Genomic DNA, 13,821 nt, shown 5'->3' on the forward strand with positions numbered 1-13,821 from the left:
CTTGCATTTTAAGTTCTGCCCTATGCTGAGCCAGCAAATCAGCTGTCAGTTCACTCCCTGCATTTTGTGAGGCCTCTTGTATCTTTACTAAGTTGTCATCATGCAGCAACTGTGGGACTATAATATGATTGCCATGGGGTAATCCGATCTTCCTTTTTGGAGACTTTCCTTCTCATCACACAGAGGTTATGAGTTGATTGTACAAGTCCCTGGTAAGTAACTGAGCCACCCCTGTCTTATAAACTTGAATAAGTTTGCCATTTCAGGCTAGTAGACCACTCAAAATGGCACCCAGGAGTGCTACTACATCACCCTAAGCCACTGGAGAATCAATGAGGCTACTTCCCTGGTGCATATTATGAGAGCACTCTTGCATGAAGAGGGATGTTGTCTAGGTCTTTGCTATATATTAATAGTATGGGTGGATTGTGATGTGCTACTTGCTCAAAACTGAGACCTTGCCAAAGTTTTCTGAACTTGCCAAATGTTCTCTCTGTAGTTGGGCCTCCTGGTCCTGGCCTCTGGAACAACTTGAGACAGGCTTCCGATCATTTCATTGTAACGGGAGGGGCACCACACCAAGAACATAACTCCTGGCATCTGTTGGAATGGCATCTTCAGCTTCAGCCCATAGAGTTACTGAAAGTGACAAGGTAAGTTCCTCGGGGGGGAAGAAAGCCTCTTGATAAACCAGCTACCTTCAGCATCCTGTTTAGTGGCCAAAGAGAATAGCCTGAAACAATTATAATTTTCTAATGATAAACAATTTAGCAGCATAAATAGAATATATGGGCTTGCTTAAAGGTTTTCTTTATTTTCTCCATGATTCCCTTTTGACACCATTAGGGCTTTCTGTCTGCTCATTTTGAATTCTTTAGTTTCAAAAGAAACTATTTGGAAGCTTAGGTTCTAATGCAGGACAATGATTATCCAGCAAACAATAAACTTAACCAACTACCCAAGGAGTTTGTGTTTTATAGCTTTCAAAGATACTGATGCTAGCTTGCCTTTTGTCTTTCCACTAATGCCTCTCTCTATTTTGTACTCTGGACACAATGTCTCTGAACTTTTTTTTCTCCTTCAATAGAACTTTAAGCCCCTCTACCACCTGCTTCACTGCATACAAAAGATGATTTAATATCTTCTAAATGACTCTATAAAAAACAAGCCTACCAGATGGCAGACTTAGTTGCCCTGGGGGATGCTTTCTGCCTTTCCTGCAGAGGCTTTTGAATGGAGGTTTGAAAGAGAGAACCAGTGAACGTTAATCTTCTTTTAGTGGGGTGCTGTGATCTAACGTCAAGCAGAAGTACAAGAGACGGGAAATTTAGTTCATGGCTCAACAAGAGAACAAATGGAGAAGCACAGGAATACTGCTTTAAGTGTGCTAGAAAAAAAACATAACTGATCTTGGGCATCTCTTCAGAAATGTTGGGCAACAGTGTTTAGATTACATCAGTCACTTGCCATCCTGTGCCTCAGTATACCTTAGACTATGACATAACTATTAATCCAGGCAAAGGATAAGATTTGAGATCATTATTGTTTACCAGAGACTCCTTGCTACTCCTTTACTCTCAACTGCAAACAAAGGATGTTATCTGAATATTTTTGTAATTTTTCAGTGAGCCATAGGAAACAGCTATTCTGGTGAGGGGGGGGGGGGTTCCTTCTCATGGGGAAACCTGGAAGAAGTTACCTAACCTAAGAAACCCATCTAAAAGGGTGAATTTCTCCAAGACCAATTGTTTGTGCATCTTGGTTATTTTCTGAGTATGACTCATTTACATAACAAATATTGTATTTGATCATGGATTGTATGTGAACAGATCAATTTTCTCAGATTCCTTTGTTGTTGAGAATTATTTGTAGGGCTCTACCAAATTCACAACTATGAAAAATGCCTCACAGCCCATGAAATCTGGTCTTTTGTGCTCTTACCCTATACCAGGGGTTCTCAAACTTCATTGCACTGCGACCCCCCATCTGGCAACAAAAATTACTACATGAACCCAAGGCGGAGAAATGAAACCTGAGCCTGCCCAAGCCCCCCACCCCAGGTGGGCAGGCCCAAGCACAAGGGCTTCAGCCTCAGGTAGTGGGGCTCAGGCTTTGGCCCTAGGCCCCAGCAAGTCTAAGCCAGCCCTTGTGATCCCATTAAGGTGGGGTCCTAAGAACCTGAGAATGGTTTGAGAACCATTGCCCTATACTATACAGATTTCATGTGGGAGACCAGCGTTTCTCAACTTGGGGATCCTGACCCCAAAGGGACTTGTGGGAGGGGCAGAAAGTTGCAAGATTTTAGCGGGGTTGTGGTATTGTCACCCTTACTTCAGCTCTGCCTTCAGAGCTGGGCAGCCAAAGAGTGGCAGCTGTTGGCCAGGCACCCAGCTCTGAAGGCGACACCCCCTCAGCAGTCATGCAGAAGTAAGGGTGACTATACCATGCCATGCCATACTTACTGCACTGCTGCTGCCAGCAGTCTTCAGAGCTGGGCTCCTGGCCAGCAGCCGCCACTCTCCAGCTGCCCAGCTCTGAAGGCAACACCACCACCAGCAGCAATGCTGAAGTAAGGGGAGCAGCACTGCAACTCCCCTGTAACAGGGCCTTGCTGGGCCCACAAACCAGCCAGAGACCTCTGTGTTGGTGCAATAACCCATGCTCTTTATTTACAGTATACTTTCCCAGCACCTTCTAGCTACGAACAGCCTCTGAGACTGCTAGCTCCTGGAGCCAGCCAAGATGCACTCCCTCTAATTCTCTGGTTCCTCCCTGTCCTCCTCCCCCCAGCTTCTTTCCTGCCAGCCTTGATGTAGCCCCTTGCTAACTAGGCCAGCAGCTGTTCCCTGTTTATCAATCAGGCCTGGGCTAACTCAGCCAGCTCCAATTCCCCTTTCTTGATTGGAGCTGACATGACAGTGGCCTGGCTCAGATTTCCTTAGCCAACACCCTGTCACACACCCCTACAATAACCTTCTGACCATCGCACAACTCCTTTTGGGGTCAGGATCCCAAATATTACAACACTGTGAAATTTCAGATTTAAATAGCTGAAATCCTGAAATTAACAATTTTTAAAATCCTGTGACTGAAATTGACCAAAATGGACCATGAATTTGGTAGGGCCCTAAATATTTTGCTAAGTAATTTCAGAGACTAATTCTTAATCTTAGCTAATTTGCAAGCAGCTCATTGGAAGTATTTGATATTAAAGCTGTTTCATGGTAGATCACATGATACACAGTTAGGGAACAGAAATTTAATTCTTGGAATTTGTTTTCTGGTGCATGTACATTTGGTTATAAATACAGTTTTTCTCTTCAAATATTCACATGAAAAGATCACTCTTGGTAACTATTCCTACCAGCAAACGCATTTACTAGGACATTTGTGGAAAGCAAACAAACACAAAAGGGGCAGGAACATAGTTGAAGCATATCCATTAAAAAAATCAGATGAACAGCCACAAAAATGGTGTTTATAGAATTCACACAGCTCTGTTCTGAAGCAATATGATGAAGTGGGGAAACTTCAGCTTCACAAGGTAGAAGCCGCTAGATGTTGACTAGATGCAAAGCATGGGTAAATGGCAACAAGAAACTCAATTGTTACTCACCCTTAAACAAAGGTGTTCCAATGTCATTTCATTTCTTTGCTTAACAAATGATACTTAGCAAAGAGTCAAGTTCAAAAACCAGCTAACAAACATAAGGAGTAGGGCATATTATTAGAGCAAAGAAAATCCCATTATTAGGAACAGATGAGAGTAGGATTTGCTATATTGCATTAAACCAGGGGTTCTCAAACTGGGGGTCAGGACCCCTCAGGGGGTCACGAAGTTATTACAGAGAGGATCATGAGCTGTCAGGCTCCACCCTAAACCCCACTTTGCCTCCAGCATTTATAATGGTGTTGAATATATTTTTATGTATGGGGCAGGTCACACTCAGAGGCTTGCTATGTGAAAGGGGTCAACAGTACAAAAGTTTGAGAACCACTGCATTAAACCAATATGGCATTGTTAGGAGTTGGGGAGAAACCTTGTTACGGGTTAATTTAAATCCCCAGTGCGATTGATTGAAGGGTGAGTTCCCATCTATTAACATAACTAAGCATAAGCCCCCAGCTAAGACAAAAGATGTGTGTGAAACCTAGGAGCTTCGGGCTCAGTATTGTTTTGGGTAGGAGCTGTGTGTTGGTGTGTGAGGGAACACACACAAACTGAGAACAGATAAGAACAGAGGGAAGGAGGCAGAGGCAAAACAAAAACTCCAAGCAGGAGTCTGTAAGGCCAGGGTGACCCTAGAGAAGGTTAAAGGGTTTTGGGTCTGTTGGCTAAAAAGGCTTGGGGCTAAAAACTGCAATGCATCTCCTTGTTCTTGGTTGTCTCTGAATGCAGAGACACAAGACTGTATGTATCTTTGTAAATAAACAAAAGTGTTACTAAAGAAACACCTGTCAATTTTGACTCTCAACTGGAACATCCACAGGACCCCAAAATCTGACTAGCTCCTCAGGTTGAAAAGGGGCAACGGTATCCTTAGCTGTGGCCAATACGGGATGCATCAGAGGAAGAAAAACATTTTCAGCATGAGTCTTGTGATTAGCTTTCACCCTGAAGTATGAGATCTGATCCTCTTATCTTAGCATGCATTACTGGGATAGCTGCTTAGTAACAAGTAAAGATTTCAACTTAACAACGGATCGTTCATCCTTTGTGCTGTGTCAGGCAAAGAACAAGCTTTTAGATAAAACATTATTTCTCTATAGACCTTCATCTAACAGCATGATTGCTGTTGATGCCACTATGCATATTAAATAGCAACCTGTTATCATAAAAGAGAAGTCATTATTACATAAAACTGATAGGAGAGAAGATCATTTTTTTCTAGTATAAAAGAGTCAATTCAAATGGAAAAAAACCTATAAATGATATAGAAATCAGTGGTGAAAAACAAATAATGGTTGGATCCATTTTCTGAGCTATTGTAGCTTTCATTTTGCAGGCCTTCTCTATTCTATTCTCCCCACTTCCCTGGGAAGTTCATGAACCAGCCAGAAGAGGTACAGATCTCCCGTGCAACTTAGCACCGAATAATATGTTGGAAGCATCCTGTAGTACAGATGTATTTCTTTGACTGTATAACAGGTTCAGGAGTATGAGTGCTAACAACCAGTCAGGAAACCAAGTATTAGAATCATAGAAGATGAGGGTTGGAAGAGACCTCAGTGGTTCTCAAACTTTTGTACTGGTGATCCCTTTCACATAGCAAGCCTCTGAGTGCAATTTCTACCCCCACCTTTATAAATTAAAAACTTTAATATATTTAACACCATTATAAATGCTAGAGGCAAAGCGGAGTTTAGGATGAAGGCTGACAGCTCGCCACACCCCCTGTAATAACCTCGTGACCTCCTGAGGGGTCCCAACCCCCAGTTTGAGAACCCTGGAACTAAATCATCCCAGCCAGGGCTTTGTCAAGCTGGTCCTTAAAAACCTCTAAGGATGGAGATTCCACCACCTTCCTAGTTAACCCATTCCAGTGCTTCATCACCCTCCTAGGGAAATAGTGTTTCCTAATATCCAACCTAGACCTCCCCCACTACACCTTGCGACCATTGCTCCTTGTTCTGTCACCTGCCACCATGGAGAACAGCCTAGCTCCATTCTCTTGGGACTCCCCTCCCACCCCTCCCTTCAGGTAGTTGAAGACTATCAAATTCCCCCTCACTTTTCTCCCGACTAAACAGCCCAGTTCCCTCAGCCCCTCCTCGTAAGTCATGTGCCCCAGCCCCCTGATCATTTTCATTGCCCTCTCCTGGACTCTCATCAATTTGTCCCCATCCTTTCTGTAGTGGGGGGCCCAAAACTGGATGCAATACTCCAGGTGTGGCCTCACCAATGCCGAATAAAGGGGAATAATCACTTCCCTCAATCTGCTGGCAATGCTCCTATTAATGCAGCTTAATAGGCTGTTAGCCTTCAATGTGACCAACTTGAGACTTTCACAGGGCTTCCCAGCCTCTGCTGTGAATATTAGCTGTTCTTCCTTGTTTTTTATTTATATACCATTCATGATTTGCTAAATGCTTTTCAGGCTTGTTTAAATACAATCTCTGTGCCCTAGAGAGTTCACAAACTAAATGGTCAGTGTACAGTGTGACTGAAGAGTGGAGTTTAGCAGTTATTGCAGTACTTCGTCAATTTTTGTTTGTTGTTTATTTTGGATTTTCAGTCCTCTAGCTTGTTAGCAATTCTCTGGAAGGAGGACTAGGATTTCTAGGTCTTTCAAAAGACAGGTATTTGAAGAAGGGACTTGAAAAGGAAAAGTTAAGGAAAGAGACTACAGTTTTAACTCTAACAGCAGCCCTCTGTACCTTATCTCTCTTCCAGCCAGTTCTAGTACATTTAATATAGAGTCGTTAGAAACAAACAAAAAGAGTGTTAACACACTAGCCTATTACCTCTGGACATGCCATTTCCAATCTAGCTGAGATCACAAGTGAAAATAAAGTTGGGTTGTCCCAATTGATTCCTTTGGGGACATCTGGTGACTAATTTTCATGAAATATCTTGGTTTTTCTTTAGTGAAGTATCTGCTTGAACTACTTCGGGAAAGAAGATTTGTTTAAATCATCAATTTTATTTGACAGTGTATTCTTATTTCTTTGGGTTTCCTCTTTGTGTGATGCATTCCCACCCCTTTCATTTCAAAAGGAGAGGGATGGCTGATCAAAAACCTGTAATGTGAACAGACACAGGTGAGTTAGAAGGAATAGATCAGCAGCACAAACACATCATATGGCAACAAAAAAATAGCTTAATCTTTTCTAACCTGACTATCTAAATATAATTATAGTTCAACATGGTCTAACTCCCAATTTTCATTCTCAAACACCCATGAGGTAGAAAAGTAACTAATTACGACCTTTTTAAAGTTGCTTTTTTGCTTACATTTTTGACTGAGCATTTTTTACTCTCATAGGTGTTTGCTGACACAATGGGTGAAATCCTGGCCCAATTAAAGTCAATGGGAGACTTGTCATCGATTTCACTGGAGCCAAGATTTCACCTAACATGTTTTCTGAATAAGTAATTGTTAGGTAGAAATCAAGGGTCTCTTCCACGCAGGCACGATGGGCTGGGCTGGGTGAGACCTGGATGCTGCAGGGATCAGCTCTGGCCCTGGTGTCCCTGCACAGGAGTAGGCAGGTATGCTACTGCCACTGTTAGTCTGCAATGAGAGGTGTGGCTGCAGCAGGTGTAGACAAACCCCAGTTAGCTTTGTTCTAGCAGGAAGTAACACTAGCAAGAATCTAGTGAGTAACAATAGCCATGAAGCCACTTCAGCATGGCTGGTGACATGACTTAGCTGCACCCACCCAGGACTCTGGATATATTACTTTGAGCTAGCGTTGACCTACCTAGATCAAAGCTAGTTTATATGTGCTGCACTTACACTTCCCAGCTACTATGTAGACATACCTTAAGAGTATAGCTTAGACTCTTTCAGACTCCTCCTGCTATTGGATACAGTGCTAGCTGTGGGGGAAAAACCCAGCTGGCCAGAGAACTGCACCCCATCCTGTCATACTCAGACCTACCCGTAGGATCCACATATCTGACTTCTAGGCTCAATTGTTGGAACTCATCTCAATGAATGAAACCTCACAAGCTAAGCTGGTACAAAGCATAGCATCCTCTCTGCTTAGCAACGTAGGTTTCCATGAACACATCATGCCAGTGCCCCTCTGTCTGCAGTGGCTCACCAGTCAATACTGAATCCAATTCAAGGTCTCTGTTCTATGATTCAGAGCCCCCCATGGAATGGTCCCTAGCTTCCTCCTCTGCAACTGTGACCTTTCACAACAGCTGCATTCCACTGTAATGATGAAACTGTTGACCAGCAGGGGAGTCTCATAAGTGAGACAGCACTTTCACCTGGTCCAGAGCAAGACTATGGAGCTTGCTCTCTTCCCCCTCCCCCCAGAGATGAAAAGGACCACGGACCTCACCCTGATCAGGACTCAGTATGAAACTCATCCCTTTGAATTAGCTTCCCCTCCATTTTTTCAGAATTGAATAATCAACCAACAAAAACAAACCTAATTTCCAGCTCTAGAATCGAAGCAAGCAATCTACTTCTTCCTGCAGGGGAAGGGGGAGAGAGACTGGCATTGGGGTGGGGGGTGTAACTGAGAGGCACTTAGATACTGCAGAGATGTGTATGATCTAAGAACCTAGAGAGAGGGATCAGATTAGCTAGGTAGCGCTATCTGCATTAGTGTGGATGGCTGAGTCGTGTTCCTCAAAAGAGGAGTGGCTGAGAAGTAAGGCCAGAGCCGTCCACCCTTTGCACCTGCACAGACAGTGCACTGGGCAGGGATGGGTGTGTAAATGTGGGTGCTGAGGCATTTGATCTACCTCTGTCAAGTGCAGTCAGAAAGCCTAGAGCTACTTCCACTGAAGCCACTTCCCACTAGTGCATCTCTGCGCTTGAAGGCACAATTTAGCCCAACATTTTTAGTCTTGCGCCATGTTGCCGTTGTAAATGCCATCCGTGTTGTCTGTCTTGTAAACCCTTTCCAGAGCCCTATAAAAACAAGAGGAGGGGCATGAACCTCTCAGGACTCATGGAATTATACCTGCAGCTCTACTAATTGGGTGTTAATCGTGCTAATTTTACTTAGGCAAAACTCCCCTAACACTGACTTTAATAGAGTGCAGCAGATTGCAGGATCAGGCACTGAGCATCTTGGAAGACATGAATAATAATCAGTATGTGCAGAAATACTGCAGTTTGCAACTCAAAAGAACACTTTAAGTCTGCTTAGCAATTTGTAACGCCCACAGTAGCACACTGTGTAACGCTGCAGTAAAAGACAAATCCACTTAGACAAATTCTGAAACCATACTTAATGGATATCACCAACTCACAATCAGAAAAAGGAGGGGGGGGGGAACAACCATCCAATATGCAGGTTGATTGAGAAAGAAAAGAGTGGGTCTCCTCTCCCCAAAGATGCTATTTTATCCTCTATTTTCTGAACTCTCAGTAATTACCACCCAGATGGGCCTTAACCCCAATCATTGCTCTCTTTCCAATTATGTTCCCTCTCAAATGTGAATGTTTTTCAGAACTGACAACTTTCTTTCAACACATGCATCAGTGCCTGGGAAAGCCAACCCACATTTCACAAAAATATTTGGTGAATTACATTATTTTTCTAGAGTGAGAATCTCAACACATCTTTGATGGGCTGATGTCATCTTGTCCTGCCAGGCTTTTAGCTTTATATTAGCCACATGCTGTTTAATCTGAATGGATTCATGCTGCAGGCCACTTTGATCAGTTAGGTAACTTTATATATGGCCTCTACCTAAAAAAATTTATCAATCGGACCGTTTTTGCCATGGATGGATGATATAAAACCCACTTTAAGGGCCTTTTACACTTGTATTTAAATGCATATCTTTTTACTGACTATTGATCTAGAGAGCAGAACTGTTCCAATTGCTGTATTCTGTTATTTTACTGGTTGGCTGTTTAGCACTAATAATGGATTTGGTGCTGTTCAAGACTGAAACATAAAAACCATAGGCAAGATCCTCAGCTGGTATATTGAATTGAACCTTGTTGATTTCCACCAGCTGATCAGGCTCTAACTGTGCTGCAGAGGATACAATCTAAAAGACAAATATTAAGGCAGGGTGCACTGGGGATTCCAGAGGAGGGAATAACTGAATATTTTTGGTTACTTATGTCCTGCTCTATATAGAGGCATTGCAGAAGGGATGGGGTTTTTGGAGAGAGGGTTGAATGAAGAGGGAGGATATTGGCTTTGCAAACTAGGACACTGAGGTCATTCCAGGCAAAGGGGTCAACACTTGGAAAGGAGTTGAATTAGTACTGAATTGACTGAAAGAAAAGAAAAGTTGACAATTTGTAATGCCCAACCTTTCTAGCAATAAAAGATGGGCATCACATAGCGCTATGACAAACCAATAAGGCAAAGACCATTAGGGCCAAACTGAGGGACTGAGCATTCACCCCAAGTGATCAGATTGCGTTCTAGGGACCTTCCTCAGGCCTGAGGGAAAGGAATCTTTGCCCCCAAGCCTGCAAAGAGGAAATGGCACTGCTGGAAGAACTTCTGGGCTCCAGTAACCTTTACAGCTAGCACATTTTACCTCCACTGGGGAGAACGATCGGTGGATCCAAACCCTCACAGATCTACTTGTACCACCCTGGTTCTTTCCCCCAAACTTCCCTGCATGCTGGGGTGCAACAAGTCCTGACAGACAGCAGTTTATTATTAGACTGTGTGACAAAGTTTCTCCTCTGCCTTGGTGGGTCCTGCACTTATAGGTGGATTTGCTTGCCTCAGAGATTCACAGTAGCCCTCAGTTTGGCACTTTTGCTAGTGGCTCAAACTTGTTGTCTACTCAGCTAACCTCATCGCTGGCCAGCATGGGGGAAAACTGAGAACAATCCCCAGTCTTTGTGTCTCACTTGGTGGGTTGGGGACAGGCCAGATCCCTTTCCAATCTAGACTTTCCCTTCTGGTGTTTTTCACAAACCAGGTCAACTCCTTCTGTGTCAGATCAGGGGATGGGGGGAACCCAGCCCCCCACACACACCAGTTTCAAGCCCAGAGCCCTGTGGATAGCAGCTATCTACAATGTTCCCTGTATCAGCTGTGTGACAGCAACAACTCCCTGAGCTCCTTCCCCAGGGCCTTCTTTATCCTCATTGCTGGATCTTCCACCTGAGCACACCTGAACTCTTCACTCCTCCAGCAGCACTCCTTGCACACCCCCATACTAACTGATGGGAGGTCCTTTTTAAGCCAGATGTCCTGATTAGCCTGCCTGCCATAATTGATTCTAGAAAGTTCTTAATTGGCTCCAGGTGTCTTGATTAGCTTGACTGTCTTAATTGGTTCTAGCAGGTTCCTGATTGCTTTAGGGCAGCTCCGGCTCTGGTCACTCAGGGAACAGAAAATTGTTCATCCAGTGGCCAGTATATTTGCCTTCTACCAGATTCCTGTACCCCACTGGTCTAGGTCTGTCACAACTGATACAAGCTGATGACTGAAGTACTGGTGAAGAGGCCACAGAAGTGTCTGAACTGTAATCAGCCTTGGCAATCGACAGTTTACTAAATTAATTCTTCAATCCTGGCTCATCCAAAGTGATTCAGGTTCTGAAGAAGCGAGATGAATAGAGCAAGCTGCTGAATACAGCTTCCTACTAAGAATATGAAAAGACCCAGGACATCCTGGAAATAGACATATATGGTTTGAAATACTGGAAGAGGAAGGACTACAAGCTACCTTGAAACTTTTACATGAATAGTTAAGCCTGACAAGGTTAACAAGGAGAACAAGTTGATTGGGGAGTTAGATAAAAGTGTCAGTATCTCAGTGTAATTTTTTATCTCATTCCTAGAGAAGATTTTCAGAAACCTTGAATGAGAAGAAAGGATATCAAGATAGAGAATATTGCTGAACCCTCTAGAGATTTTTTTCAAACAATGGTCAGAGGCAAACACAGTTTACCCTTACGGTGAACACACAGAAGACCAAGATAGTGTGGTACAAACATGGAAAGAAAAAAAAACTTCACAGCTGATGGTGTGGGGGAAGGGATAGAAATTAAAAGATGTGTGTCTGTCTGGATCAGGAAATCTGTTATATCAGACCATAAGAACTGGATGAATATGAATTAATACTGGACAGAGAATGTTTAGAAGACTTAAACGTCCAAAGAATAGGTTTCTTACTGATATTATGGCAAATAGTTTCGGTCCCCAATTAGGTTCTGGAATAGTGGAGAAAGAATCCTGTAAAATGAATTTTGTAAAGTTTTGCCTACAGTGCTGGAAATCCAGACACAACAATATTTGTGCTAAAACATGGGAATTGGAAAGCGACTCTACCTATAAACAAAAGTAAAATTGACTTCTACTTTCACTGTCCAAGGGGAATGAAATATAAAAACTAAACAGGATACATGATAAAACAGGATATATGGCATACGAGTAAATGAAATGTTTATAACTTTCAGTGTTAATGCACGGAATTATACATAGTTAATCAAATTGGAATCCGATCAGAACTCCTGGATCAATACACTTACCCAGGTGGAAAGTTTCATGGTATCATTAACTGTCACTAGTGGGCAGTTTCTCAGTCTTACATCTCACCCAGAGATGATCCCTCCAGCCTTTAACACATTAGTTCTGTGCTGATTAGGAGGAAGAAATGCCACCAGATTAGTCACAAGCAACATTTTATACAGCAGATTCAGGTTTTTCCTTGATGGTCTCCCATCCATGCACTGATCAGATCTCATCCTGCTAATTTTAGGAGAGCTGACAAAATCACAGCCACAGTCAATTCATATTGGCCTGGTGTAAGAATAAACGCTGACTCATTAACCTTTGCAACCCAGAGCCATGTCTGGAGTCTGGAAATAAAGGTTAATACCTCCATCCCATGACATGGGCTAATATCCAGTTATTCCAATGGTTACATTTGCTTCTTTAAGTGGTTAGTCTGGCCCTGTGTTTGCAATCCTGGTAGTCTGCAAAATATCATACTGTACAACTATAATTGATTGAGGACTGAATATGACAAGCATTTATTAATTATGTATTATGGTAGCACCTAGAGTCCCTGATCAAGATTTGGGCCCCCAGTGTGTTGGACACTGTGTTCATATATAACAAACAGGTCCTCCAACTGTAATTTGCAATCTGTTCTTTCACATGACCTACATTTTTGTGGCAGGTTCTTTTAAAAAAAAGAAGAAAGAAAGAAAATGAGAGGCAACTGTTTGATACTGCTGACCGGGGTGGGGGGTTTGGAATATTAGCAGCAGTCCTGACTGAGAAGGATTAATAGGCAGAGTGCAAGTGGGAAGGTCAAAGGTGAAAAATAAATGTAGTTTATCAGAGCATTGCAGAAATAAAGGAATTAATCAGATTGTTATCATCACCCCATATGTGGTACAGAGTTAATCAGTTCTGAATGAAAGCATATTAGCTCAGGGAGAATTATTCATGCATAGCAGGTGTTCTCCCAATCCCCATCCATGGAAGCAGGGAGTGCAAACGGTAATTGGTGTCCAGCCCTTCTCTAGCCAGCAGCTATCATTCCTGCTGGCCTGAATTAATCATCCAAAATGCTATGTTTGTCTACAACAGTGGTTTTAGAGGACCCCGGGACCCCTTGAGGTCTGCAGACTGTGCAAGATTTCCAAAAGGGTCCGTATCACCATTTGAAATATTTGTAGGGGTTTGCAAATGAAAAAAGGTTGACAATCACCGGACAACAAAGTATTTTTCAACATAATGAGATTTATTTATTATTTTTTGTAGTGGGTGAGTTATCTAGATTGATCCCAACCTTAGTAAGAGAGAGAAGGGGCCTGAGGGATAGTTGATAACTCATGGAAATTTTGAAATACCATCGCCTATTCATTTCACAGTGGTTTGAAAAATGACAATGATTCATTTATCCAGTCTGTCACTGTATGTTAGGGAGCGGCAGCAGACTATTAGCAAAAGGGACCCTGCATGCAGGTGATTCAACACTCAGCAGAAAAAGGCAAGTCAGATATCTACCTTTAAATAAGAATTTCTCTTTTTATACATTTCAAAAATGCAGATTTTATTTGTAATGGTCCAAGTTCAGCCTAGATGCAGAGGGAAACATCTTCACAGGCTCTTGATCCTACCAAGAGTTAAGAGAGGCTAAGCACTTTACAGGGTCAGTTCCATAACGACTAATGATCTTCCTGCATTTTAAGTCAAA

At 42.7% G+C, this 13,821-nt stretch overlaps 1 long non-coding RNA gene across 1 annotated transcript in view; it reads left to right on the plus strand.

The window, feature by feature from the left end:
- The first annotated feature begins 503 nt into the window (after positions 1-503).
- The window catches only part of LOC115649761, a 53,617-nt gene continuing 40,299 nt past the window's right edge, over positions 504-13,821 (plus strand). Inside the window, exon 1 of the long non-coding RNA XR_003999903.1 lies at positions 504-653. This is a non-coding gene — a long non-coding RNA (uncharacterized LOC115649761). The remainder of the gene's footprint in view (positions 654-13,821) is intronic.

Source organism: Gopherus evgoodei, chromosome 4 (genome assembly GCF_007399415.2).
Source record: "Gopherus evgoodei ecotype Sinaloan lineage chromosome 4, rGopEvg1_v1.p, whole genome shotgun sequence".
NCBI lineage: Eukaryota > Metazoa > Chordata > Testudines > Testudinidae > Gopherus > Gopherus evgoodei.